This window comes from Triticum dicoccoides, chromosome 2B, assembly GCF_002162155.2.
Source record: "Triticum dicoccoides isolate Atlit2015 ecotype Zavitan chromosome 2B, WEW_v2.0, whole genome shotgun sequence".
Lineage (NCBI taxonomy): Eukaryota > Viridiplantae > Streptophyta > Magnoliopsida > Poales > Poaceae > Triticum > Triticum dicoccoides.
The window spans coordinates 429748996-429773301 of record NC_041383.1 but is presented as its reverse complement, the minus strand read 5'-3'; the positions used below and the strand labels follow the sequence as shown (position 1 = coordinate 429773301).

Genomic DNA, 24306 nt, shown 5'->3' with positions numbered 1-24306 from the left:
TGGTGGGCTCGTCGATGACCTCCGTCCTGCCGTCCTGGCGGTCTTGGTCTTGTTGCACCAGAATGGAAACCTTTGGCTGATTCCTCGGGACTCCACGCCTGCGATCTGCCTCCCTTGCACCAAAGAGGAAACCTGCGCTCAGCGCCCGCCTGGCCTTGGTCGTCATGGCTCACGTCAGCTAAGCCTCATGAGGTAAACCTTGCATAGAACTATCCGTCCCTCGGGAGCCATCCTGAGGAGGTCGATCCCCTCGGGGGTCTTGGCATTGTCCGCCTCGCGAGGCTTGGCCCCTCGCGAGGGTCTTGAGTTGTTGATGTTGAAGCTGGGCCGTACCAGGCCGTCGATGGAGCCACGTGGTGGGCCGCAGGTAGGTAGGGCTGGATACCCCCATATTCAGGACACCGACACAATCCCTACTCCTCGCATTGATATCGATTGTAATGCCTCTCCATTTCCTAACGATCCAACGAGTTGATGCGATCATATCTTCCTTTTTGGCTTCTCCTATATGTCTATACCACCGCACTCTATTCCATCCTAGTGCTAATATCAATGGCTCACGCTCATGTATTGAGTGGAGTTGAAAATGCTGAAGCACGTTAAAAAGTACTCCCTCTATCCCAAAATATAAGAGCGTTTTTGACACTACACTAGTGTAAAAACGCTCTTATATTTTGGGATGGAGGGAGTATGATACAATTGCTTGGTTTGACACTGGGGTGCTCATGATTTGTATTTATACGGTGAAGGTGGAGTCATGTCATGCTTACATAATTCAATGAGTAGGGATACCATTCGTTGAGCATCATATATTTTAAAATAGTAATGATTATGTTCTTATATTCATGGATATTATTATGTTGATATAAATTACTTAATCATTTCACAATATTTATACTATAAATAGATTACATGATACCCATGACATTAGCATTCAACATCAAAAATTCTGGTTTTATCATTTATCTACTCGAGGACTAGTAGGAATTAAGCTTGGGGATGCTGACGTGTCTTCAACGTATATATAATTTTTGTTTTTTTTACTATTATATCACCAATCTTAGATACCTTATATTCCATTTTATATCATTTTTTGGGACTAACCTATTAACTCAGTGCCCAGTGCTAGTTGCTGATTTTTTCTTGTTTTTTGGCTTTTCAGGAAATCGGTACCAAACGAAATCCAAACACGATGAAACTTTATGATGATTTTCTATAGACCAAAAGGGACCCTAGAACATTCAGGAGGAGGCCAAAAGATCTATGGGAGAGCCACCTGAAACATTTTTTTTTGTCGCCGCAAGCTTCTGTTCTTTCGCGATCTCATCTAGAGGCCTTTTCCGGTACTCTGTTGGAGGGGAAATCGATCACGAAGGGATTCTACATTCATCCTTGTTGCCTTCCGATGATGCGTGAGTAGTTCACCACATACCTACGGGTCCATAGCTAGTACCTAGATGACTTCTCTCTCTTTGATTTTCAATATGATGTTCTCCTCGATCTCCTTGGAGTTCTATCCAATGTAATTCTCTTTTGTGGTGTGTTTGTTGCGATCCTATGAATCATGGATTTATCAGATTATTCATTAAAGTAGTTGAGTCTTTGCTAAACTTTATTATGCATGATTGTTATGGCTTTCTGTTTCTCTCGATCTATCCGTTTGGTTTGGCCAACTAGATTGATTTATCTTCAGTGGGAGAGGTGCTTTGTAATAGGTTTAATCTTGCGGTGTCCTCACCTCGTGATAGAAGGGGTAGCGAGGCACGTATTTTTATTGTTGTCATTAAGGGTAAATGACGGGGTTTGATCATATTACTTGGTTTTATTTTGTCTACATTATGTTATCATACTTCATGCATTACTCTATTTGTTATGAAGTTAATACGTAGAGAGGCAAGCATAGAAGCGCTCTCGAAGTGGAGTAATAGTAGTAGATGTAGAATTGTTTCGGTCTACTTGTCACAGATGTAATGCCTATATACATGATCATTGCCATGAATAACATCATAATTATGCGCTTTTCCATCAATTGCCCAACAGTAATTCGTCTACCCACCTTATGCAATCTTTATGAGAGAGAAGCCTCATGTGAAAACTATGGCCCCCAGGTCTACTTTTATTATATTACAAAAACCAAAAATACCTTCCTGCAATTTATTTACTTTTAATTAATTTTCAAATTAGGTATCTATCACTACTAGATCTAATCCTTGCAAGTAACGAGTTCAACGGGATTGACAACCCTCTTGCCCGTATTGGGTGCAAGTATTTGCTCTTGTGTGTGTGCATGTATTGTTCACTAGGATTTGCATGGTTCTCTTATTGATTCGATAACCTTGGTTCTCACTGAGGGAATACTTATCAGCTACTGTATTGCTTCACCCTTCCTCTTCAGAGAAAATCCGAACATAGCTCACAACTAGTAGCGGAGCAGGCGACGCTGCTTGAGTCCTACCACTCCGCCCGTGTGATCTGCCTCACCCGCTGGCGGTACCCTGATGTCGCTTGAACTACATCGGTATTTCCCCAAAGAGGAAGGGGTGATGCAGCACATCTACGGTAGGTATTTCCCTTAGTTATGAAACCAAGGTATCAATCCAGTAGGAGAACCAAGCAACATTATGTAAACGGTACCTGCACAGAAAGAACAAATACTTGCAACCCGACACTTATGAGGGGTTGTCAATCCCTCAACGGGTAACAGCGCCAGAAATTGTCAAGTTGACGGGATAAAAAATTGTAGATTGGATAAATAGATCTCGATAAAATGCAAAATAAAATAAGTAACAAAAAAGGTGCAACAATGCATTTTTGGGTTTTTGGAATAATAGATCTGAAAACAAAACCAAATAAAAATAGATCTCAAAGTAATATGATAAAGAATAGACCCGGGGCCCGTAGATTTCACTAGTGGCTTCTCTCAAGAAAATTGCACACAGTGGGTAAACAAATTACTGTTGGGAAATTGATAGAAGATTGAATAATTATGATGATATCCAAGGCAATGATCAATATATAGGCATCACGTCCAAGATTAGTAGACCGACTCCTGCCTGCATCTACTACTATTACTCCACACATCGACCGCTATCCAGCATGCATCTAGTGTATTAAGTTCATGAAAAAACAGATTAATGCAATAAGAATGATGACATGATGTAGACGATATCTATTCATGTAGGAATTGACCCCATCTTGTTATCCTTAATAGCAACAATACATGTGTGTCTTGTTGCCCCTTCTTTCACTGGGAAAGAACACCGCACGATCAAACCCATCATAAAGCACCTCTTCAAATTGTAAGAAAAATCGATCTAGTTGGCCTAACTAAACCAAAGATTCAAAGAAGAAATACGAGGCTATAAATAATCATGCATGTAAAATATCAAAAGAAGACTTAGATAATATTCATGGATATAGATCTTGTCATAAACTCAAAGTTAATCGGATCCCAACAAACACACTGCAAAAAGACTTACATCAAATAGATCTCCAAGAGACCATTGTATTGAGAATCAAAAGAGAGAGAAGAAGGCATGTAGCTACTTCCTACGAACCCGTAGGTCTATGATGAACTACTCACGGATCATCGGAGAGGCACCAATGAGGATGATGAACCCCTCTGTGATGGTGTCTAGATTGGATCTCGTGATTCTGGAATTTGCGGTGACTAGAATTGTTTTTCATCCACTCCCCTAGGGTTTCTGTAATATTTGGGTATTTATAGGGCAAAGAGGCGGTGCGAGAGGCCACCGAGGGGGCACAACCCCCCTGGACGCACCTGGGCTCCTGGGCGTTGTCAGTGTCAAAACCGGCAGATCTCGGGTAGGGGGGCCCAAGCTGTGCGTCTAAGGATCAATGGTAACAAGGGACAATGGGACACAATGTTTACCCAGGTTCAGGCCCTCTTAAAGGAGGTAAAATCCTACGTCCTGCTTGATTGTATTCGATGAGTATATGGGTTACAAGAGTTGATCTACCTCAAGATTGTAATAGCTAAACCCTAGATGTCTAGCTTATGATTATTCTGACAGCCTCTACGGACTAAACCCTCCGGTTTATATAGACACCGGAGGGGCCTAGGGTTGTATAGAGCTGGTTTACAAGGAAAGGAAATAGAATATCCCGACACCAATCTTGCCGTCCACGCATATAGGAGTCCCACCCAGACACGGGGGATGGTCTTCTGATTTGTCTTCATGGCCCATCAGTTTGGCCCATATCGAATAGACCGGACACCCGAGGACCCCCTAATCCAGGACTCTCTCAGTAGTTCCTGAACCAGTCTTTGATGACGATGCGTCCAGCACGCGGATTGTCTTCGACATTGCAAGGCGGGTTCCTTCTCCTTAATATTGTAAGTTAGCTTCCCTTATAAAGGAACTGTGTCTGGCCCTGCATAATCAATACAACCCTTAGCCACGAATGCAAGATGTCAAAACAGGAACAGTGTCTTTTACTGACATCTTTTTTTGGCGAAGCGTCACACTTGACTCTTCAATATTTCGAACCATTTTCACGCCTCCCCTTTCGCGTTTTGAGGTCGAGCCTCCATTGGCACGTCTTGTCAAAAGAAGAGATCATGCCCACCCATTACGGGATTCCCATCAATGTTATTTGGGTAATCCAACCGCGCCTTATGCACGATATCGTTGGGAACGAGCGAGTTTTATGGCTTGAGAGGGGGACGGTTGGCATTTTCACCGTCTATAAGAGGACAAAGATCCCTCCTTTTCCCCCACGCCTTCCTGTAGCTTCTGCTCTCCAACCTCCAAGCTCTAGCACCCCAAAACTCCGATCTTTCCCACTGCCAACAAACCACCCCCCAGCCATGGCCTGGTCTGGCTCTAAGGGCAAGTGGGAGGCCTCCTTCATCACCGAAAAGGACGTCAAGGATATCTGGAGCGCGGGCTATCTGTCTGCGAATATCGCACCAGGCTCCCTGACAAGGATCAGGTCATTCCCACTCCGGGGCCCGGCGAGAGGGTCGTGTTCATCCCCCATTTCCTTAGAGGGCTAGGGTTTCGCCTCCACCCCTTCGTCCGAGGCCTCATGTTCTACTACGGGTTAGATTTCCACGATCTAGCCCCAAACTCCTTCCTCCACATATCGGCGTTCATTGTCGTGTGTGAGGCTCTGCTCTGCATCCCGCATACTTCGGCCTATGGCTCAAGGTATTCAATCTGAAGCCAAAGGTGGTCGATGGACAACACACGGACTGTGGCTGGGCCATGGTAAGCAAACTCCCCAATGCCATCTGGCCCAATGGGGCATTTGTTGAAACTGTCAAGGTATGGCGGCAGGAGTGGTTCTACATCACCGAACCCCACGATGCCAAATGGGCAACCACACATGACTTCTGATCCGGACCCCCCACGAGACTCATCTCATGAACTGCTAAGGGACTTGACTAGGGGACCCAAACGGAGGTGAAGATGCTGCATAAATGCATCTCCAATATGTTGGGTTCAAACACTGGTCTCACTAACGTGATTCAAGTGATGCTCTTCTGTCGTATCCTTCTCTGCCAACTCCGGGCCTCCCCCATGTGGGATTTTAATCCGGAGGAGCTACGGACCTTGAAGCGCTTCTTTGGCACCACGCACAAAGACATATGGAAGCTGCTCTTCAAGGCCCAGAAAAGTTGGCCGATGAAGACCGAGGACATTAGACTTGACATCGAGAATCCGGCCTCAGAGGTAAGCATAATTTTTTCGAAGATCTATCTGGTCAATGCTTCAATTAAAATAGAGATTATATCGCCTGTCTTCTGTACAGGGCTGCATGGCAAAGGTAGAGCAGATCAACTGTCCGACACTGCTGCTTGAGAACCCGGCCACACCCCAGCTAACAGAGATGCTGGTCCCGACGCCTTATCAGGCACCGGAGAAGAAGGCCAAGAAGAAGGGCAAGAAGGCCAAGGGCGGCCCCCGCCACAAAGGTCCTTCGGACACTGTGTCCGAAGAGACCGAAGTACTCTCCTCCCATGAGGGAGACGAGGAAGAAGAGTAGGAGGTGGTGGAAAGCAACTCCCCCTATAAGGGGAGGAGGAAGAAGAGGACGGTCTCCGAAGACCCGGAGTGGAAGGCGCCAAAAAGAGGGAAGCTGGCCCTCATGGCCAGTTCAGACTCAGAGTCCGAACAAGTCCCCAAGAGGCCTTCCAGGATGGAGCCCCTTGCCGAATCGTAAGTATTCGTAAACTTACTGTTCTTCTTCAGTCTTCCTGCCTCCGTTATGTAAGTTGTTTTATTATTTTCCTTTCAGCCCTCCCCGTGAGGTCCCGCACACTCCATAATCGGAGGGGAACTCCCTGCCGCCCGAGCAGGAGGAGAGTAACACGCCACCGCGAGCCCCCTCGCCATCGCCGTGGAGGACACAGAAGTGTCGTCTGGAAGGACTTCTCCTGGCCGAGGAGGGGCCAATGAGGCCGTCGAGAAAGCGCTTGAGGTTAATGAGGGAGTCCTGGATTATGGGGTCCTCGAGCAACCGGCCTATGTGATATGGGCCGGGCTGATGGGCCGTGAAGATATAAGATAGAAGGCCTTCCCTCGTGTCCGGATGGGACTCTCCTTTGCGTGGATGACAAGCTTGGCATCCGTATGTGTAGTTTCCTTCATCTGTAAACCAACTTTGTACGACCCTAGTCCCCTCCGGTGTCTATATAAACCGGAGGGTTTAGTCCGTAGAGATTATCACAATCATACAGGCTAGACATCTAGGGTTTAGCCATTTCGATCTCGAGGTAGATCAACTCTTGTAACCCCTATACTCATCAAAGTCAATCAAGCAGGAAGTAGGGTATTACCTCCATTAAGAGGGCCCGAACCTGGGTAAACATCGTGTCCCCTGCTTCTTGTTACCTTCGATCCTTAGACGCACAGTTCGGGACCCCCTACCCGAGATCTGTCGGTTTTGACACCGACATTTGTGCTTTCATTGAGAGTTCCTCTGTGCCGTCGACAGAAGGTTTGATGGCTCGCCTTGTCATTAAGGACAGTATCACTTCCGGAGGAGCCCTAGCTTTAGGGCAAACCCTCCGGCTTGGCAGCTTCACCATGGGCGCTCGTTCGGCCATTAAGCCAAAGGCAGCCCAGCCTGTCACCGAAAATCGTCTCCGCGTCGACCCTGAATACTCCAACAAGATGGATCCGGCAGATGTATCGGCCTTAAATGAACTGCTAGATTGCATCGCCGCCCTGGGGGTCACAACCGACTATGATCGGATTGGTTTAAACCCGCTCAGAGAGAAATAAGATCTCTGCCGATCACCCATCAGGTGGCAATTGTGGAGGAACAAGGTGACAATAACTCTTCTCCTACGTTGAGAACAAAGTATGTTTGGGTTTTAGAGTTCGGAGAGCCGCACACCCATCTTCGGGAGGACGCTTCTTGTCCTCCGAACATAGAATCGGGCATTGAGCCTAAAAACTCACCGAACGCTTCGGAGCCCGGGCCTGTAACCCCGGAAATCCTTCAGAATCCGGACTTCACAGTGGGTCAGGGTTCGGATTTAAGCTCGCCCACCCACGACAAGCAATATTCCCCAAGCAATTCCATTCCTCCGGACATATGCGACTTAATGTATGTGTGGCAGCAGCCTCAGGAAACAGTCCATCACTTTTGGGCCAGATTCCTACTTGTTAAAAACAAGATTAAAGATTGCTGTGACGACGACGCCATCTCGGTATTTTGCAACAATTGTACGGATGAGGGAATCCTTAATGCCCTCAACCGTCGTCGCGTACTGTACTTTGCAGATTTGGCACACATAGTACAGAAGTACTGCGCAATGGAAAGCGCTTGGAAACCCAAACAACCCGCTAGGACCCACAGTCCTCCAGGCCATTTCTCAGATGGGCAAAAAGGATGCACCCTCGCGGAGCACCTAATCATCATCCCGTGGACAAGAAAATCAAGCCCTTTATGGGGCATAGAACTGTCCTCGAGGAATGACTCGACAAGCCCTGTAAAATTCAGATGATGCCAAACACCGAGCCAACGCATAGCCTCTGAGCATGTTGGATACTCCGGCAAGTGGCCAAGGGCGGCGAGGGTATCCTCACCAACAACACCCCAGAGAACTACTCTTCGGAGGACAACGATCTCAAAGTATTCACGGTCTTCAAGACCTTCTCATCAAATAATCGGCGCAAAAGGGTGCTCCATGACCTCGCCGAAGTCTGCCAAGTGGCAATAGTAAATCCTTGGAATGATACGGCGATCACTTTCAACGCCGATGACAAACCAAGATCCCGCTTAGTCTGGGCACCAGCCGCTTTGGTCCTAAACCCAATCGTGGACGGCTTTCAGCTCACTGAAGTGCTAATGGACGGCGGCAGCAAACTGAACCTCATCTACGAAGACACGCTCAATAAAATGCAAATGGACAGGAGTCACATTGAGTAAAGTAACACAACCTTTCGGGGTATTATCCCTAGTCGGGAAGCAAGATGTTCGGGGAAAATCAAACTCGACGTGGTACTCGGCACGCCAGAGAACTATAGGTCCGAAGAGTTACTCTTCCATGTGGCACCTTTCAACAGCGGGTATCACGCCCTGCTGGGGCGACACACATTCACGCGCTTCCAAGCCATACGCCATTACGGGTATATGAAGCTCAAAATGCCCGGGCCCAATGGAGTTATCACTATCAGCAGTGATTCGGACATAGCACTCCGCGCCAAAAAGAAAACCGCTTCTCTGGCCCTCGAGGCTTTATCTGAGGCCCTCACGGCCGAAGAATTAACCACCCTACATTGCATAGTGGATAGGGACGATGCAATCCTCGATAAGAGACCCAAATCCACTTCCTTCAAGCCAGCAGACGAAATAGTCAAATTTCAGGTCCACCCGACGAACCCCAAGAAGACAACTTCCATTGGGGCACAACTGGATCCGATGGTCGACGCTGCATTACGCGCATTCCTGCATGAGAACCGGGACATCTTTGCCTGGCACCCTTCGGATATCCTAGGCATCCCACAAAGACTGGCCGAGCATAGTCTCAACATACTGAAAGGATACACACCAGTCAAGCAAACGTTTCGCCGATTTTTCGAACCCAAACGACTGGCTATGGGGGAGGAGCTAGCCTAGCTACTCGAAGCTAGGTTTATCAGAGAGATCAAACATCCGGACTAGCTTGCAAACCTGGTCATGGTACTGAAGAAGGATAAATCCTGGCGCCTATGTGTCAATTTCAAAGACCTTAATCAGGCTTGCCCTAAGGATCCCTTCCCACTACCTTGCATTGACCAGATTATTGACGCGGTCGCGGGACACGATTCTCTATGTTTCCTCGACGCATACTCCGGATACCATCAACTTAAGATGAAAGAATCCGATCAAGCCGCAACGACATTCATCACTCCGTATGGGCCCTTCTACTTCAACACTATGCCTTTCGGGCTTAAGAACGCCAGTGCAACCTACCAACACATGATTCAAACATGCCTGGAAAAGCAAATCAGAAAAACTGTGGTGGCATATGTAGATGACGTAGTCATCAAGACCAAGCATGCTGAATCATTGGTGAATGACTTACGCCTTACATTCGACAACCTCCGAGCATATGACATACGACTCAATCCGGAAAAATGCATTTTCGGCGTTCCAGCTGAAAAACTGCTTGGGTCCATTGTCCCCATGTCACATCCCTGGTCCTGTTATGCATCAGGCTAGACCTCATGTGAGCTTCATGTTTTAATTCAAATGAAATTTGAATTGAGGAATTTTCAAAGCCTCAGAATCCTTTAAAAAAAATGATCAAGATAAAAATTGCTTCAAATAAGTCCAAGAAAATGTTCTTGTTATCCTCTGGAAATATTGGCAAGAGGTAAAATCCAAACCAATATTTTCGGTATCTCAGAAACATTTATTTTGGGTATTTGAATTAAATCAATAGCTATTTGAATTGGACTTATATCTACTGTTAAATAAATATAGGTCCAATAATTCTGAAATATTTTTGTGGAGCATTGTTTTAATTCTTTTTAGCTCCTAAAAATATTGTCAGAAGCAAAATAAATTGAATTGGTTTCAAAACCAAATTCAAAACAAACCTGCAAAATAGAAAACAGAATTAAAACAAAACAGAGAGAAAAAAATAAAAAGAATAGAAGCCTACCTGGGCCACTTACCTGTAGCCGGCCCAGCTGGCCAGCTCCTCCCGCTGGCCCAGCCCACCGCCGCCTCCCTTCCCTGTCGCCTTCCTCCTCGCGCCAGTAGGCAGAGGAGGGACACGGCGCGCGCGCCCGAGCTCGCCACGCCACCACCCTGCTCGTCTGCATCGCCTGGCCACTGCGACGCCGCGCGTCATCTCCTCGGCGCCGCCCCGACCCCTTGGACCCCCTCGCTCTCTCCCTCTCCCTGGTATCTCTCCTCTGCTTCCTCTCTCTCTCACTCGCCGAGCGCAGCCGCAGCCGCGCCACCGTAACGTCGCGGCCACCGTCTCCCCCTCGACCCCTCGCTGTGCTTGCGAGCTCCGCCTCGACCCTCTCTTCCTCCCCACCGATCCACGGCCCTCCGGAAACCCTGCATCGCCGCCCACGTCGCCGTTCCCCTCCTCGGCCACCGGAGATCGTCGCCGTCGATTCGCTGCACTCCGGCCGCCCCCGAGCCCACTAACCCTCCCTACAGCTCCGCGGTGAGCCTCCGTGCAGAACCCCTCTCTCTCCCCTCGCGTTTGCAAGCTCTAGGCCATAGCTCCGCCGCGGCCGAACTCCGGCCGCCGCTGACCTCGTCACCGCCGTCACTACAGCCGCTTGAGCTCGTCTCGGAGCGTGTCACCGCACTCAGGAAGCAACCAGGAGCCTAACGCATATCCTAACTCGCCCTCCCGTGCACCACAGCGCCAACCCCGCACTCACCGAACTCCGGCGCCGCCGCGAGCTCCGTTCCGACGAGCCCCGGCGTCCCCGCAGCCTCCCACCTACCCCATCAGATGCGGGAGAGCCCGGGCTACGCCCCGGTGCCCTCAGCGCGCGAATCCGATGCCCCTAGCGCAAGTCTGGCGTGCCCCGCCGTGCTCTGTGGTCACCGCCGGCCAAACTCCGGCGGGCCGATGTGGCCACTTAGTTAGGGGCTAATCACCCTATGAGCCACTGCCATGTGGGCCCCGAGCCTAATTAGGTTAGTTTAATTTTTCTGTTTAGATTAGTGCTAATCTGTGGACCCCATGTGTCAGATTTTGACTTAGTCAAGTCAACGTTGACCGGTCCCACCTGTCAGTGAGTGAAACAGCCCTGTGTCACTGACGTGTGGCCCCCACACGTCAGGTTTGACCAGCAGCAGCGTCTGTTGACCTGCTGACGTCACGGTGACGCACTGCTGACGTAGTAAATGTTTCTGGAATTTAAATAATTCTTAAATGATTTATTAATTCCAGAAAATGCCTAAAACTTCTAAAAATCATAGAAAATTAACCGTAACTCCAAATTAAATAAATTATATATGAAAAATTATCAGAAAAATTCAAGGAACCCATCTGTACCATTTTCATGCATGTTAGAACAACTTATAGCTGCTGTTTAGCACAAATCAATTACATGGCATTTGAATAATCACATATGGAGTTTGAATTTGAATCTTGGATTCAAACCAACTTCATTTAATCTGGTTTTAGTTGCATTAGCCCAAAACACATTCATTTTGCCATGTCATGATCATGCATCATATTGTGCATTGCACTGATCGTGTTTTTCTGTATTTGCCGGTAATTGTCCCCTCTCGATAGACGTGTACCGATGATGTGATCGTTGACACTGATGAAGACTCAATGTTATCTTCAGAAGTGCCAGGCAAGCAAAACCCCCTTGTTCATTCCGATAAAATCCCACTCTCTCGCTCCTGCTCTCTTTTACTGCATTAGGACAAACATCGATTCATCTGTTACTTGCTGCGGTAGCTGAACCCCTTTATCCTTTGCATGACCTGTCATTCCACAGTAAATAGATGAAACCCACTAGCATGAGTAGGAGTTGTTTGAGCCCTGTTGTGCCTACTCATTCATGTTTGTTTGTCATGCCTGCTACTGCTTAGAGTTGAGTCAGGTCTGATTCATCGGGGATGAATCAGAGGTGTGTGAACATGTCCTACTGTGTGTGAGCTAAGTGTGTGAACACGATTTGGTAAAGGTAGCGGTGAGAGGCCATGTAGGAGTACATGGTGGGTTGTCTCATTGCAGCCGTCCTCAGGAACTGAGTTCTGTGTTTGTGATCCATGATTCAGCTACTACCACGCATTGGGCCCGAAACCAATGGACCCTCTCGGCTTCTTAATCACCCTTGTCCTCTGTCCAGGAGTTGCAAGTAGTTTCTGGTGTTTGTAGTATGCTGGAGGCCGTGGACAGCGCTGACCGTAGGGGTGGGCTGTGATGCGGTAGGCACGTGGCCAGGTAAACCGGTCACCCGTTTGGTGTCACGGAACCCTGTACACATCGTTTGGGGCTGTGAGCGAAACTCCGGCCGGATCTCCTCATGGATGGAACCCGAATAGGCGATAAACCTGGACTAGAGACTTGAGTGTTTAGGCAGGCCGTGGCCGACACCCACGTTGGGCTTCCGCTTGAAGGTTGCCGAGTACATGTCGTGTAAACGGCGGTAAGTGGTGAGAGCGTGTGTGAAGAAGTACACCCCTGCAGGGTTAACCTAATCTATTCGAATAGCCGTGTCCACGGAAAAGGACCTCTGGGTTGCTTATATCAGTTCATAGACAAGTGAAAGTGGATACTCTAAAATACGCAAGATAAGCGTGAGTGCTATGGATGGCGTCTCGTAGGGAGACGGGAGCGGATCCATAGTGGTGTATTGATATGGTGAATATGTGGACTCGTGTGCGCCACCTCAAAAGAGTTACTCGCAGTCGTAGTTCAGGATAGCCACCGAGTCAAATCTGGCTTGCTGCAGTTAAACCCCACCATCCCCTTTGTTGATAATGATGCATATGTAGATAGTTCTGATGTAAGTCTTGCTGGGTACATTTGTACTCACGTTTTCCTATTTATGTTTTTGCAGAGAGACTTCGGTCTCGCTAGTAGTTTCGCGTGGACTTCGACGTTTAGCTTGTTACCTCAGCTACGATCTTGTGCCCTCGGCAGTATCTGGCAGATAGTCAGGCTTCTCAGCCTTTTTCATTTATAGTGGTCTGTACTCAGACATGATAGTTTCCGCTTGTGCTTTGACTTGTATACTCTGAATGTTGGGTCATGAGACCTATGTTTGTAATATCTCGCTCCTCGGAGCCTAATGAATAAATACTTGATTTGTAGAGTCATGTTGTGATGCCATGTTGTATTTGCACATATCGAGCATATTGTGTGTATGTTATTGAAATGCTTGGTATGTGTGGGATCTGACCATCTAGTTGTTTATCTTTAGTAGCCTCTCTTACCGGGAAATGTCTCCTAGTGTTTCCACTGAGCCATGGTAGCTTGCTACTGCTCCGGAACACTTAGGCTGGCCGGCATGTGTCCTTCTTCGTTCCTGTGTCTGTCCCTTCGGGGAAATGTCACGCGATGAATACCAGAGTCCTGTTAGCCCGCTACAGCCCGGTTCACCGGAGTCCTGCTAGCCCAGTGCTACAGCCTGGATTCACTCGCTGATGACCGACACGTTCGATGCTGGGTCATGGATGCCTGTCCCTGTAAGTCTGTGCCACTTTGGGTTTACGACTAGTCATGTCAGCTCGGGCTCCTTATCATATGGATGCTAGCGACACTATCATATACGTGAGCCAAAAGGCGCAAACGGTCCCGGGCAAAGGTAAGGCGACACCCGTGGGGATACCGTGCGTGAGGCCGCAAAGTGATATGAGGTGCTACAGGCTAGATCGATGTGACATCGAGTCGGGGTCCTGACAGCGTTGGTATCAGAGCTTGACTGCCTGTAGGATTACTAAGCCAAACTGGTCGAAGTTGAGTCTAGAAATTCTTTAGTTATATAAGGGAATTGATTGTGGGATGGAAAGTAAGGCTCTTTTTACTCCTTATACCTCATGGCCTTCTGATCTGAGTCATCATCTTCTCTTCTACGGGGATTAAGAACTAGGCTTTCTCTTCTTTCTATCAGGATCACGTGTTACTAATCTGTAGACTTATAAGATTGTTGGATTTAAGCTTGAGTTCAGTTTCTACTACTTCCGTATGTTAATTGTTGATCTCGAAACCTTGATATCGTGCTTCTGAGTGGTTATGCCACCATTTTGTGAATGTCTCAAATCTTTTCTGAGCATTTACAGCCGTTATGCTATCCGAGTCATCCCAGGTTTCTAAATAGTTTGAAGCAATTTGCAAGATCCTTTCCCTCTGGTTTCGATGTTCCTTTATGCCAGCTCAATCACACTAATTGTTTAGTTGAGGTAATTTATTGCCCTGACATATATGTTGGAGCTATTATTATGACCCTAGGTGTCTTAGGGGATCACCTAGTAATTTAGCCATGATTGGTGTCCCAGTGTGATGATTCTGGCCTTTATCCTCGAAAGCATTCCGTGATGCTACTTAGTAATAGGTATTCTGTTCCTGGGTTCTTGAACCCGAGATTCACTCCACCTACTTCGTGTTGATAGTAATTGTTAGTGCCTTCAGGATATTAGTAACCTTTGCGATAGTCCTTGAAGTCCGTGGTATCTTCTTCTTCCAAATACCATGAACTACTTATGGCAGAAGTTCCTCGTTGAACTGAAATATCACAACAGGATTATTCTTGAGGAGTTCTCCATTCATAAATCGTGACTCTGCCAGTTCTACCTTTCTGCATGGGTTATCCAGAAGAATTATGTTGAACTCGGTTCGACATACTAATTTATGCATCCACAACTCAGAAAGTTATATGTTCCTTTGAGTTGTCCCTCTTTAGTTGTCTACTGACCTTCGTCTATCAATTGATAGTCAAGAGTATGCGCGCGTTCGTTTGTCGATGCCTATTACTCTTGTGGCCCGTCAAGCCATTCCGTCCTGAATGACTAGGAGAAACAAACTCCAGTACCTCATCCATATTTAGGATTGGGTCAAAGTAGTTGTGTTCCGCAGATCAAGTTACAATCCAGCTTCTGGTCTGCTCTACCCTGAAGTATTACCTTCTTTATGACAGGAATTTCATGAGAATTGCACCACCTTTTGTGAATTCTTGACATAGTGATACTTCTCGCCATCCTTTTTCATTCCTCGGTTCCGTGTTGATGCAACCGGAATACCGACAAATGAATTGTGATGTGTGAAATCAATACTCCTAGCAACCTCGTTGCTTGGTAGTTAAAGGATAATAATTTTATTCTTGGTATGTTGGTTATTGAATCACCATTCTAAGATTGATCGTGCTACCTAGTCCTTATTTCCTGGTGCACTCTTTGATTGATGAGTTAGGATTTGTCAAGTCCTCGCTCATTTGATCATATCATCTTGCCCTGAAAAGCAAGATTGTTCTCGAGCTTAGTAACATATTGGTGGTTCGTGATTTTCCGGAGATCTTCTCGGAAGTACTACCAGGTCGTCACCTGACCGTTATGTTGAGCCCGTGATCAAGTTGGTTTCTTATGAACCACCTTCTTTCCAAGAATCGGTGTTAGATATCCCTGAGCTAGTTGGTTAAGCTGGACAACAACTTGGAGAGTTGGAAGATAAAAACTTGTCTGACTTAGTTCATTCCAAAGGGATATTCTTGTGTAGTGTGTGTTGAAGAAAGATGATATCTTCATCGATTGGTCCCTGTGATCAGTTGCTGGACCTATTGTCTTATCAATCCCTTGATTTGAGTGTGGGCTATCGTCAAATCAAATCAGTACCAACGATGCTCGTAATGTTGTCCTACTCGTGGTTGATCCCTCGAGCATACACCATTACATCTTTGGTCTGACCAATGCTATCACCGTGTTCACATGATGGTGGAACTGTTGAGCCCATCAGTAGCATTTTGTCTCCCCCCATGAATCATGTTGAACATCAACCTAGTGTTGGAAACTTGTGTAAGCATTTCTTCGTGTTTCGTTCATGAAGCATATGTTTGAATGAAAGTAGTGATTTTCCCTAATTCATGTGCATATGATGCAAGTTGCCGCCATGAATTTGAGGAAGATTGTTTTGTTTCCCTGGAATCATTCCAAATTAGTCATGCACACGTGCGAAGTATTCTGTGGTCTGGAGACTTGCAACCTTCATTCCATATGTGTCCCGAGCACACCAAGCCACTGATTGATTTGTTCAAGGGGAAGAAGTTCCTTCATAAGAGCTAATCATATGACTTATGCAAGGACTTCGTTATCCACGGTGATGGTTCCCAACCAGAACTCGGTAGTGTTTTATTGTAAGACTACCACGTGGTCATGCTTGTCCGGGACAACGTGTTCACAAACCAGCTCATGTTTTGGAGCTTACTATCGTAGTTCATTTCCTGAGAATCTCGCAACGTCATCTCGTCGATTTGTGTTGCAAACTTTCATTTTTCTTTCTAGACTTGATGAGTCTGGGATATCCTGACACCAACCAGATCTGAATCTCAGGCAGATATGATGGTTGGAACATTCTCCAAGAACTATAATATTGGTCCCTCGATAACCGGTAAAGTGGATGTCGTGGCCAACACACCCAGCCGGAAGACCTGTTATTATAATATCTTGATTGAGGAAGTTGGCCACCTCCCCATAGGGATTTCGTAGGATTTACTCCCTAGTTGCCCCTATGGATTTTGAGATCCCGAAGTCCGACCTTTTACTTGATGTCCTAGATACCAGACCATTTCTATGAATGGGTTACACTAGCACATCAAGGAGAACATTAGAAGCGGAGTGCTAAATGTTTCTCGGTCGATCATCCAGATTTTGTTTCCTTGGCCTCGCTAAGATGAAATCTGAGAAGGTGTTATCTTTCTTTGCATCTACATCCTCCATCATCATTCATCATGGTAGCAAGTTGTGTTGCCGGACCCTTGACACGGATGTTGGTAAAACCTTGATGAATATGGAAATGCTCAAGTTCTTGAGAGCACGCACAAGCGTTACGTGTTATCATTGGCTCTAACTGGGATTACTCTCAGTTTCCTCGGCAATGCTATGACCTCTTCAAACAGTGAATTCACTCCCTATTGTTGGGTTCTTCCCCAGTTACCAGAATCATTCCTAGCATTTGCATTTTGTTCCTAGCTTGCACCGCCAATGTGCCATTCTACCATGGGTCTCTTCCATTTCCGGTGATAAGCAAATTCATCCATTACGTTGTCTTCAACAAGGTAATCCACATCATCCAAGTCCGAGTATGCCATTCTACCGACCCCCTCCAAACGATCGCTCGAGAATTGCCTTAGGCTGGTTTAAAGAGTTTCAATGATCTTTGAATCAAAAGTAATTCTTTTTGCCACTTAAGGGGATATCTCTACGAGTCACCTTCCCTAAGGTGTATCGTTATGGTATCATGGCAACTCAACTCCTCGCTACGTTGACAATCGTTTACCACCTTCTTAGGTATGAAATTGTTGTCTACCTAGTGAACCTTCGTCATCCGTTTCTTCCACCCCTATTGATGTGTATCTCGTGTCTCAACCCGAAAGATGGTTCTATGTCTCATTCCGTAAGTTAATCTTGAGTTGTTCGATCTTCGAGGAGATCGACCCTTCTAGAGTCTCCTTCTTCCCCCCCTGTCATGTTGACAGGATTTCTCAGAGCAAGACGACAAGACAAAGATGGTGTTCAAATCAACGTTCATTTGAAGTGCACCCTGGATCGTGAAGATTATACTAGTTGCGTTTCCCCTTCACCTTACCCTACGCTTGAATCTCGAGACGAGATTCTTGTTTAGTGGGGGTGAGTTGTCACATCCCTGGTCCTGTTATGCATTAGGCTAGACCTCATGTGAGCTTCATGTTTTAATTCAAATGAAATTTGAATTGAGGAATTTTCAAAGCCTCAGAATCCTTTAAAAAAATGATCAAGATAAAAATTGCTTCAAATAAGTCCAAGAAAATGTTCTTGTTATCCTCTGGAAATATTGGCAAGAGGTAAAATCCAAACCAATATTTTCGGTATCTCAGAAACATTTATTTTGGGTATTTGAATTAAATCAATAGCTATTTGAATTGGACTTATATCTACTGTTAAATAAATATAGGTCCAATAATTCTGAAATATTTTTGTGGAGCATTGTTTTAATTCTTTTTAGCTCCTAAAAATATTGTCAGAAGCAAAATAAATTGAATTGGTTTCAAAACCAAATTCAAAACAAACCTGCAAAATAGAAAACAGAATTAAAACAAAACAGAGAGAAAAAGATAAAAAGAATAGAAGCCTACCTGGGCCACTTACCTGTAGCCGGCCCAGCTGGCCAGCTCCTCCCGCTGGCCCAGCCCACCGCCGCCTCCCTTCCCTGTCGCCTTCCTCCTCGCGCCAGTAGGCAGAGGAGGGACACGGCGCGCGCGCCCGAGCTCGCCACGCCACCACCCTGCTCGTCTGCATCGCCTGGCCACTGCGACGCCGCGCGTCATCTCCTCGGCGCCGCCCCGACCCCCCTGGACCCCCTCGCTCTCTCCCTCTCCCTTGTATCTCTCCTCTGCTTCCTCTCTCTCTCACTCGCCGAGCGCAGCCGCAGCCGCGCCACCGTAACGTCGCGGCCACCGTCTCCCCCTCGACCCCTCGCTGTGCTTGCGAGCTCCGCCTCGACCCTCTCTTCCTCCCCACCGATCCACGGCCCTCCGGAAACCCTGCATCGCCGCCCACGTCGCCGTTCCCCTCCTCGGCCACCGGAGATCGTCGCCGTCGATTCGCTGCACTCCGGCCGCCCCCGAGCCCACTAACCCTCCCTACAGCTCCGCGGTGAGCCTCCATGCAGAACCCCTCTCTCTCCCCTCGCGTTTGCAAGCTCTAGGCCATAGCTCCGCCGCGGCCGAACTCCGGCCGCCGCTGACCTCGTCACCGCCGTCACTACAGCCGCTTGAGCTCGTCTCGGAGCGTGTCACCGCACTCAGGAAGCCACCAGGAGCCTAACGCATATCCTAACTCGCCCTCCCGTGCACCACAGCGCCAACCCCGCACTCACCGAACTCCGACGCCGCCGCGAGCTCCGTTCCGACGAGCCCCGGCGTCCCCGCAGCCTCCCACCTACCCCATCAGATGCGGGAGAGCCCGGGCTACGCCCCGGTGCCCTCAGCGCGCGAATCCGATGCCCCTAGCGCAAGTCCGGCGTGCCCCGCCGTGTTCTGTGGTCACCGGCGACTCATCGCCGGTGCATCTGACGTGGCGTCGTCATTAGCGCTAATGACCCCACTAACTAACCCCCTAGGCCACTGACAGCGGGCCCCACCCCTGGTCAAACCCCAGTCAGCGCTGGGTTTGACCGGGATTAGCTCCTGTGTCACTGACGTGTGGCCCCCACACGTCAGGTTTGACCTGGACCAGCCCGTTGACCCTGCTGACGTCACTGTGACGTGGGGCTGACGCAATAAACCATTTTCTGGATTTTTTATAATTCAGGAAATTCCAGAAAATTATATAAACTTCTATAAATCATAGAAAATTAACCGTAACTCCAAATTAAATAATTTATATATGAAAAATTATCAGAAAAATTCAAGGAATCCATCTGTACCATTTTCATGCATGTTAGAACAACTTATAGCTGCTGTTTAGCACAAATCATATAAAGGGCATTTAAATATCCACATATGGAGTTTGAATTTGAATCTTGGATTCAAACCAACTCCATTTAATCTGGTTTTAGTTGCATTAGTCCAACACACATTCATTTTGCCATGTCATGATCATGCATCATATTGTGCATTGCATTGATTGTGTTCCCTTCTGTGTTGCCGGTATTTGTTCCCTCTCGATAGACGTGATACCGATGATGTGATCGTTGACACTGATGAAGACTCAATGTTATCTTCAGAAGTGCCAGGCAAGCAAAACCCCCTTGTTCATTCCGATACAATCCTACTCTCTCGCTCCTGCTCTCTTTTACTGCATTAGGACAACACCGATTCATCTGTTACTTGCTGCGGTAGCTGAACCCCTTTATCCTCTGCATGACCTGTCATTCCACAGTAAATAGATGAAACCCACTAGCATGAGTAGGAGTTGTTTGAGCCCTGTTGTGCCTACTCATTCATGCTTGTTTGTCATGCCTGCTACTACTTAGAGTTGAGTCGGGTCTGATTCATCGGGGATGAATCAGAGGTGTGTGAACATGTCCTACGGTGTGTGAGCTAAGCGTGTGAACACGATTTGGTAAAGGTAGCGGTGAGAGGCCATGTAGGAGTACATGGTGGGTTGTCTCATTGCAGCCGTCCTCAGGAACTGAGTTCTGTGTTTGTGATCCATGATTCAGCTACTACCACGCATTGGGCCCGAAACCAATGGACCCTCTCGGCTTCTTAATCACCCTTGTCCTCTGTCCAGGAGTTGCAAGTAGTTTCTGGTGTTTGTAGTATGCTGGAGGCCGTGGACAGCGCTGACCGTAGGGGTGGGCTGTGATGCGGTAGGCACGTGGCCGGGTAAACCGGGCACCCGTTTGGTGTCACGGAACCCTGTACACATCGTTTGGGGCTGTGAGCGAAACTCCGGCCGGATCTCCTCATGGATGGAACCCGAATAGGCGATAAACCTGGACTAGAGACTTGAGTGTTTAGGCAGGCCGTGGCCGACACCCACGTTGGGCTTCCGCTTGAAGGTTGCCGAGTACATGTCGTGTAAACGGCGGTAAGTGGTGAGAGCGTGTGTTAAGAAGTACACCCCTGCAGGGTTAACCTAATCTATTCAAATAGCCGTGTCCACGGAAAAGGACCTCTGGGTTGCTTATATCAGTTCATAGACAAGTGAAAGTGGATACTCTAAAATACGCAAGATAAGCGTGAGTGCTATGGATGGCGTCTCGTAGGGAGACGGGAGCGGATCCATAGTGGTGTATTGATATGGTGAATATGTGGACTCGTGTGCGCCACCTCAAAAGAGTTACTCGCAGTCGTAGTTCAGGATAGCCACCGAGTCAAATCTGGCTTGCTGCAGTTAAACCCCACCATCCCCTTTGTTGATAATGATGCATATGTAGATAGTTCTGATGTAAGTCTTGCTGGGTACATTTGTACTCACGTTTGCCTATTTATGTTTTTGCAGAGAGACTTCGGTCTCGCTAGTAGTTTCGCGTGGACTTCGACGTTTAGCTTGTTACCTCAGCTACGATCTTGTGCCCTCGGCAGTATCTGGCAGATAGTCAGGCTTCTCAGCCTTTTTCATTTATAGTGGTCTGTACTCAGACATGATAGTTTCCGCTTGTGCTTTGACTTGTATACTCTGAATGTTGGGTCATGAGACCTATGTTTGTAATATCTCGCTCCTCGGAGCCTAATGAATAAATACTTGATTTGTAGAGTCATGTTGTGATGCCATGTTGTATTTGCACATATCGAGCATATTGTGTGTATGTTATTGAAATGCTTGGTATGTGTGGGATCTGACCATCTAGTTGTTTATCTTTAGTAGCCTCTCTTACCGGGAAATGTCTCCTAGTGTTTCCACTGAGCCATGGTAGCTTGCTACTGCTCCGGAACACTTAGGCTGGCCGGCATGTGTCCTTCTTCGTTCCTGTGTCTGTCCCTTCGGGGAAATGTCACGCGATGAATACCGGAGTCCTGTTAGCCCGCTACAGCCCGGTTCACCGGAGTCCTGCTAGCCCAGTGCTACAGCCTGGATTCACTCGCTGATGACCGACACGTTCGATGCTGGGTCATGGATGCCTGTCCCTGTAAGTCTGTGCCACTTTGGGTTTACGACTAGTCATGTCAGCTCGGGCTCCTTATCATATGGATGCTAGCGACACTATCATATACGTGAGCCAAAAGGCGCAAACGGTCCCGGGCAAAGGTAAGGCGACACCCGTGGGGATACCGTGCGTGAGGCCGCAAAGTGATATGAGGTGCTACAGGCTAGATCGATGTGACATCGAGTCGGGGTCCTGACACCCCAATAGAGGAATCGAAGCAAACCCAGCCAAAATCCGAGCCCTGTCACAGTTGGCAACACCAACAGGCCTCAAGGGGGGTCCAAAAACTAGCTGGGTACGTGGCAGCTTTGAGCCGTTTTATCTCCAGACTAGGGGAAAAGGCATTGCCATTATATCGCCTGCTCCGCCGCACTAGACACTTTGTGTGGACGGACGCTGCCACAGCTGGACTGGAAGAAATAGAAACTTTGTTATCAAGTAACCCAATCCTGGCCGCACTAAACATCGCCGAACCGACGTTGCTCTACATATCTGCAACTCACCAGGTGGTGAGTGCGGTGCTCGTCGTCGAACAAGATGAAGAGGGACATAAATTCCCACTCCAAAAACCAGTATATTACGTATCGAAGGTTCTTACACCATGCAAGTCCCGATACCCGCATTATCAAAAGATAGCATATGTGGTCTTTATGGCATCCTGCAAGTAGCGGCACTACTTCCAAGAATGCTCGATCACGGTGGCCTCTGAAGTACCACTCAATGATATAATAAACAGCCGAGATGCCACCGGCTGGATTGCCAAACGGACCATTGAGCTCCTACCATTCGAAATAACTTACAAGCCATGCTGACCTATTAAATCTCAGGTGTTGGCCAACTTCGTCGCCGAATGGACAGAGGCCGAACTCCCTAAACAGTATGACACATATTCAAAATGGGTGATGCACTTCGATGGCTCAAAAATGCTAGCCGGACTTGGGGCTGGTGTCATCTTGACAACCCCCACAGGAGACACAGTCCGCTATGTGCTCAAAATCCTATATACATACTCCAACAATGCAGCCATATACGAGGCCCTATTGCACGGTCTCCGGATGGCCGTCTCCATGGGCATACAACGCCTCGAGGTGCGCAGGGATTCAAACCTTGCAATATCCCAAATAAATGGATTATTCGACGCAGAATCTCCGAAGATGGCAGCTTACCGCAACACCGTACTCAAAATATCAGCTTGGTTTGAGGGGCTCGAGTTTCATCACATGGCTCGAGAGAGTAATCAAGCCGCAGACATCCTTGCCCGCATGGGTGCTAAACGCGACCCCGTTCCACCTAACACCTTTCGGGAGAGGCTCTTCAAGCCATCCATGGTGTGGCAGGATGAGAGTGGAAACTGTGGTCCGGAGCCGACCATATCCCCAAACTCCGAACACAGTTCCGATATAATCGTGGGTTCGGGCACCAAAATAACACCATCAGCCCACGAAATCATGGTTGTAATTGCCCCGTGGACTGAAACTTTCCTTGGCTACCTTACTAGGAATGAGCTCCCTGATGATCAGACCGAGGCCCATCGTATTGTTGGACGCTCGAAGGCCTACAAAGTTAGGGGAACTATACAATAAAAGTACCATCGGAGTACTTCAAAGATGTATCTCCGAAGAAGAGGGACAACAGCTCTTGGCTGAAATACACGCCGGTCTTGGTGGCCATCACACTGCAGCTCGGGCCTTGTAAGTAAGGCCTTCCGTACAGGTTTCTTTTGGCCCACGGCCCGAGCAGACGCACAAGACCTCATACAGCGCTGCGTTGGATGCCAGCTTTTCGCCATTCAAAGCCATATGCCGCCCACCGCCCTACGAACAATTCCCATTACTTAGCCTTTTGCGGTCTGGGGGCTAGACATGGTCGGACCCCTTAAAGGGGGAAGCCATAATAAGAAATATTTACTGGTTATGATCGACAAGTTCACTAAGTGGATAGAAGCCAAACCAGTCAAAACGGCCAAAGTTGGACTAGTTATAGACTTCATAACCGGTGTCGTACACCGTTATGGTGTCCCGCATAGTTTCATTACTGATAATGGCTCTAACTTTATGGTCGATGAGGTGAAAACCTGGTGCACTAATTTGTGCATCAAGCTCGATTACATCGCCGTATATCACCCTCGGACAAACGGCCAGGTCGAACGGCTAACGACCTGATAGTGAGCGGCATCAAACCCAGAATAGTGCGATCTCTGCAAGAATCGGACAAGCACTGGGTGGAAGAACTCGATTCTGTACTCTGGGGGCTGCGGTCCACGCCCAATCACATGACCAGATATACACCTTTTTTCATGGTGTACGGCGCGGAGGCAGTTTTGCCTTCCGACATTATTCATGACTCACCTCGAGTGCGCATGTACGAAGAGAGAGAGGCCGAGCTCTTCAGCAGGACGATCTGGACGGCTTGGAGGAGGAGCACAATGTCGCAAAGGCCCATTCCGCATTCTACCAACAGCAAGCTCGGCGATATCAAAGCAGGGAGGTATGTGCAATGACTTATAATGTTGGTAAACTCATTCTACGCCTACCAGAGAAGAAAAAGGACAAGCTCAAGCCCAAATGGGA

At 47.7% G+C, this 24306-nt stretch overlaps 1 long non-coding RNA gene across 1 annotated transcript in view; it reads left to right on the top strand.

Moving 5' to 3' along the window:
* The window catches only part of LOC119364059, a 33338-nt gene extending 31746 nt beyond the window's left edge, over positions 1 to 1592 (top strand). The window contains exon 4 of the long non-coding RNA XR_005174645.1: positions 1163 to 1592. This is a non-coding gene — a long non-coding RNA (uncharacterized LOC119364059). The remainder of the gene's footprint in view (positions 1 to 1162) is intronic.
* Positions 1593 to 24306: the final 22714 nt, after the last annotated feature.